The sequence below is a fragment of the Haliotis asinina genome, chromosome 4 (genome assembly GCF_037392515.1).
Source record: "Haliotis asinina isolate JCU_RB_2024 chromosome 4, JCU_Hal_asi_v2, whole genome shotgun sequence".
NCBI classification, from domain to species: domain Eukaryota; kingdom Metazoa; phylum Mollusca; class Gastropoda; order Lepetellida; family Haliotidae; genus Haliotis; species Haliotis asinina.
In genome coordinates this window covers 7106771-7113087 of record NC_090283.1, presented here as the reverse complement: position 1 = coordinate 7113087, position 6317 = coordinate 7106771, and positions in this window count along the sequence as shown.

Sequence of the window (6317 nt, the reverse complement as noted above, 5' to 3'; positions counted from 1 at the left end):
CATTTGCACGTCTTGTCAAAATTATTTATTGGAAAGAGAGTCAAATGGTTTCGTCGCCATCGTTCGATTTTAGAAAAAAAGAGTTATCTCCCTTCCATCAACTTCCATTCTACAGGTGATTCTGCTAATATAAAGGAATTACGCACACACGGAATCATGTCGTTCTCCAAGTGATTGTGCTAGTTTAAATCGCATTATGCATACGTGTGTCTTGTCTATGTATGTGTGTGTTTGTGGGCAGGGGGAGGGGAGGGGACGGAGATGTCCATCTGCAGCAATGTGTTTTTGTTAAAGGTCACATGCAACGTAAAACACAACTTTGCAGATTCTGGTACCGTTCGGCATGCACTTACCGAAACAAGTCATAAAAAATGCCAATTCAACCTATAAAGTTGAAAAAAAAACGCGATGAAAAAAAGCCCGCGAAATCGGAGTTCAAACGTTTCACTGAGTTCTCCCCAGCGTTGGGGAAGGAGGGGGGTGGGGGTGGGGGGAGGGGGGGGGGACTGATTTCAACAGCTGTGCTGCGCTGCGTCCATAACGCATGCGCAGTGAATAGGTTTGCGGAGCTTGAAACAGTATGCATGCCCTGAGTATGAGGTCGTGAGCAGTAGTCTAATCTTGATTGTGTACACAAACAAGTAAATAATCTACTCCTTACGTAAAACAACTTGTTGATTGTGGTAAGCAGTCTCTGTCAGAGAAAGCTCAGTGCCTGGTTTATTCACACCTATATGTCTGCCTGTCTGCCTGCTAAAGACAACATGCAGTACACAGCTTCAATCATTGACCACGTGCAATTTGAACTTAACACCTATCAGACTATACGACATAAAGAAAATAAATTGATTTATGACTCGTGCACCCGAGTCCCGTGTCTGCCACATTATTTAATTAGGCAGGTGTGATACACATGACATGTTTTTATGTCTGTGGGTTGCAAACAAACTACATTCATTTTTTTCGGATGATTGGATCTGACGGAAACTGGTGCAAACTCTTGTCAGTTTCAAGTCCTGCTTTGTACTTGGACGAATGACAGATTCCAGCCACGCAGTAGTTTACCATCTCTACTGACATAATTTTTGATTGGATCGAGCGCAAATTCAGAGAATATATATTTCCAAACCCATCATCTCTATATACATTCTTCATGGATAACAACTTCTTTTAGTGTATATGATTTTGTGTGACAACAGTATATGAATCCATACTGAAACGACGCATCAAGTACACAAAAAGAAGTTGTTATCCATAAAGAATCTTATTCTCTTGTGACTCGCCATACTTCTAAAATGCCCATCAAACAGATCATCTTTCTGTACACACAATGAACTCTCAGCATATCAGCAAATAAAACAGCCAATCGGAAGCCGTCGTTACATCTGAGTGCATATCCACCCGCTATGACTGGGTTCGGTCTCCCGAGGGCTTTGTTTCAGGGGAAGTAAGCCCAAGTACAAAATATTGCACTTTTGAATCGCCATTGTACGCTTATAATTGTGTTTATTTGTTATTTTTAAAAGCAGGAATGTATATTATATGTCATTCATGAATATGTGATAAATGTGTTTTAATTATGTTTGATTTTTTGGTTGCATGTGACCTTTAAGGGGTGGACGTTGTTCAGAAACGGGACATGTCAATCTCGTGCTTTCTGATTTAATCAGCGATTTAATTTGTAGCGAACACCTTTAGTATGAACATATCTGCAATATACAGGTTCATTCCATTTATTAACGACAAACATGATCTGTTGGATCATTTTGAGGTAAATTGGCCTGAATGGTATACTAATAAATGTACATGGATTCACTGGATATATGTATTCCATTTTATGATCGATATATATCAGCGGAAAAAGAAGCACTATAACAATCCCCACACAAACAGACTATGAGAGACAGTAAAATGATGTATATTTCTTCAGAAAGTTCACATAAACACTATGGTGTTCACTCCGGGAAGCAAGTATTTTGACTTAGAGCCAGTTGACAACTTCCTACCATGAATACCGTGCAGGGGTCCTTCAAATGAAAGTGTAATTTGATATTGTGGCCAGTAATATATTTTCGAAATGGACTTTTCACCAATCCAATGAACCAAGTGTTAACAACCTAGGTGTCGGTGTTTGCACACACACACACACACACACACACACACACACACACACACACACACACACACACACACACACACACACACACACACACACACACACACACACACACACACACACACACACACACACACACACACACACACACACACACACACACACACACACACACACACACACACACACACACACACACACACACACACACACACACACACACTTTACACATTCCATGAAGTTTTACCAAACTTAAGCAGTTGTTTTTCTATTTCACCTATATCTATTGGAGCAACTTTGAAGTGTTCTGACAATCAAAATATGCCGGGTTGATATAGTTTGACACTTTTTTATTCAACAGACGATCTCTGACAAACAACTTAAAGGGAAAAAGTATCAAGACTTTGCTTTATTGCAACGAAATCCAAATTCTTAAAACTGTCTTAAATTCATGAAAAAATGGACACAATTTACTATTCATCCACAGACGTTGTTGTCAGGTGTATTAACACAAATGTCACATGGAAAGAAAGAACAGTCATCTGAGAGTCTGCACACCGACTTTCATCAATATCTAGTGTGTCCTCCCTGCGCACGCACCACCGATTCCAGACGCCTCCTCATTCCTTGGATGAGTCTCCGGATCTGATTCTGGGGGATCCTGTTCCACTCCTCATGCAGGGCAGCCGTCAATTCGTTGAGATTATGGACTGGTGGGTCTCTCTGCCTCACACGACGGCCAATAAAGTCCCACAAATGTTCAATGGGGTTGAGGTCAGGGCTCATGGCAGGTCATGGAATTCTGTCAATTGCATTTTGCCGCAAAAAATCATTTACAGCATGCGCCCTGTGAGGTCTAGCATTGTCGTCCATAAATATGGGTCTCGTTGCCAGAGGATGGTTCTCAAAATGAGGTACCACAGCCCTGTCAAGAACCTCCTGTTGGTAACGAACACCGTTAAGGTTGCCACGGATGGTAATGATATCCAACTTGCAGTTCATGGAAATGCACCCCCATACCATAACGGAACCTCCCCCAAAGGCCACAGTCTCCTGGATGTTCCGTGGAGCCATTGCTGTGTTCCTCTGCCTCCAGACCCGAGTACGACCGTCCACCATGTGCAGCAAGAACCGGCTCTCATCTGAGAAATGGACCTTCCTCCAAGAGGCAATGTTCCAGTGCAAACGGTCATTACACCAGGCCAGTCGGGCTGCCTTATGGGCTGGAGACAGTCTGGGTCGCTTGATTGGCCTCCTTGCCCGGTATCCTGCAGCTTTCAGACGATTCCGAACAGTCCTGTTCGAGATGGGTCTCCCTGGAAGCCACTCCTGTCTCAACCGAGAGCTCTAGTCGAAGGACCTGCGCCGTACAAGTCTCAGTAAAGCTCTGTCCTCCCGGACTGTGGTCTTCCTGGGTCTTCCTGGTCTAGGCAGGTCTTTAACTTCATTAGTGGCCCGGTATTTTTTCAAAAGTTTTGAAATTATGGAATGATGTCGTCCGATTTGAGTCCCGATTTGTCTTAGAGACATACCAGCATTCCTCATGCCGATTATTTGCCAACGAGTGGCCTCTGATAATTTCCTACGTGCCATGACATTGAAATGAATGAAAAACCGAATGCAATCGACAACCTGCGCTTGTAAACACCCCAGGGAAAAAGTGCATTTTTCGAAAGTTGAGGTTAAAGCAATGCACGTGCGCTGTGCAAGCTTCACGCGCGTCATATCAACCCATGAAAAGCTCATGCTGTATGTCAATACATCAAAATTGAATAATCAATCATCAAAATTACTTCGTTAAACTTTGTTAAGTTTTTATGTGTCTTTGAATTTGGTGTTGCTTAATTAATTTCCATATGTATATATTAAGTCACCTTAAGGGATAAAGAGGATTCTTGTAAAATTAACATTGAGACTGCAAAGGAAGACTAGAAGCGAATGCACTCCTCAGCAACTATGAGGTGTCTTGGGGCGTGGGTGTCGGCTGACTTAGAGGGTGACATGATGTGTTGACTGGTTGCGACATGTTTGGATATACCGAGGACGAAAGAGTGTTCTGCCCCACTAGATAGTGAATGAAAAGTGCCCAAGTTTTAATCGTTACGTTAATCATGGGTTTCAGCGACAACGTCGACATTGTTTTATGGCCGAAGATGTCGATCTTGCCAATCTCGTGCATATCTCGTGCATAATAAACTGTTTCATCCTGCATGCCAATCTCGTGCATATTAGGTGCTTAACCTTTAACTACGTCAGCACTTCTTTCCGTAGTAGTGTGCCCTTGTACTCTCGTGTAATACTGCATTCGTTTTGTTAATTTGATAACAAATATATTTCTGACTGTCTGGAAAAGTATGTATCCTTTCTAGTATAAAGTGTATCAAATCTTCCAGGGGAAAACTTAGTGGTATGTATCCTCCTATTCCGTTATGTATTCACTATATCTACATATATTTACAACATTGGTGCCTCATATATCTGCTATATAAATCTGATATTTAAATGCTTTATTGCTAGCTTGGCAAAGTATGTGTCCCTGTAGTACAAATCCTATAATTTATTAAAAGAAATCTATAAATACCAAGCATCAAATATACTTATATGTATTCACTGTATTGGTGCTATATAAGGTAATGCAATTGTTTTGCTTTTACATAATATATCTACTGTACAAATCTCATAAAAAGCTGACTGTGACTGAAGTATGTACTCTCTGCAGTATAATGTGTGGAAATCATATAAGGAAATGCAACAATGGCATGCATTTATACATGTAACTCTTTAGATTTATATATAACTCTCATGGTGCTCCATGAAGTAATATAATCGTTATGTATATATTCCCTCTTGTACATGCAAAATGATCTGGCAGTACTTTTCATGGCATACCTTTGGTTTCAATGCTATTTATACTTTGACTTTAGATGCTCACTGTCTGTGTATTATTGTCTTTAGTACTTCCAGTATAAAAATATATTTGTTGAGCAAAATTGAGTCGTGTATAGTATATCTTTTGCATTAAGTAGTGGGCAAGCTTTTAAAGCTAAAGTTAACATAATGTATTTACGCATGTGTTATTATTATAAATCTGCATATCTATTACATGCGGTGTTCCATACTTAATGCTATTGCTGTATCGCTTTATGGTGCATTCATGAACTACCATGCCTTATGGTCCCTACACGATACCTTTCCACTATGTTTTCCCTCATACTTTAAAATGTAAAATGGGCCGGTGGCATTATTTACTGTTAAATAAACTTGAATGAATTAACGCCGTCAGCAGTTGGTTGGCCATTATCATATGTAGATATGTCCGGTTAAAGTCTTAATATCAACAGGACCATCAGTGGTCAGACTGACCACTTGTTTCACATCGTCTGTTTGGGTCTGAAAGTTTAGTCTACAGTCGGCCAGATAAACACATATATAGAGAATCACACCCAAGTGTCAACTGGTATTAATTATATCAACGCGAGTTGAGTGTTGACATTTGATATCAGAGGACGCGAGGATGATATATTTACTAGTATATCAAAGATCACATTCTTTTCACTAGCTTTCGTTAAGAATTTACAACTCTGTACATATACAAGGTATTGCCATTATATAACGTGTCACAGCAATGTGACGCCGTCACGTTTACAACGTTATAGCATTGTGAGCCATGTAACTGATGACTTCAGGGTAGTGTACAAAACCTACTGTCACAACGATATCTCCTGGGAGACATGTTTTGATCTCACATTAGCAATATCTTTGGAACACAGTAGTTTTTGATGATAATTATATCGTACCTATGTACGTATGCATATAGGGATGTGTGTGTGTGTGTGTGTGTGTGTGTGTGTGTGTGTGTGTGTGTGTGTGTGACCGTGCATACGTGTGACTGTTGTAACAGACCTCCTCACGGTCGCAACGTCATTCGTACAGGGATTGTCTCCCTTGTGCTGTAACAGATCCAGAATATTAGTACCGTTTAATGTATGCGGGACCTCCCCTGGGCTGTAAGAGATATTCCCCGAAGTCACCGTATCGATTCACGCCATCGTTTATGCACGCAGCTACGTTGGAGTTGCTTTGGGTGGGCCGGGATTGGTAGGGATGGTGTTGCTTTGGGTGAGGCGGTGTTGGTAGGGATGGTGTTGCTTTGCGTGAGGCGGGATTGGTAGGGATGGTGTTGCTTCGAGTGGGGTCGAGT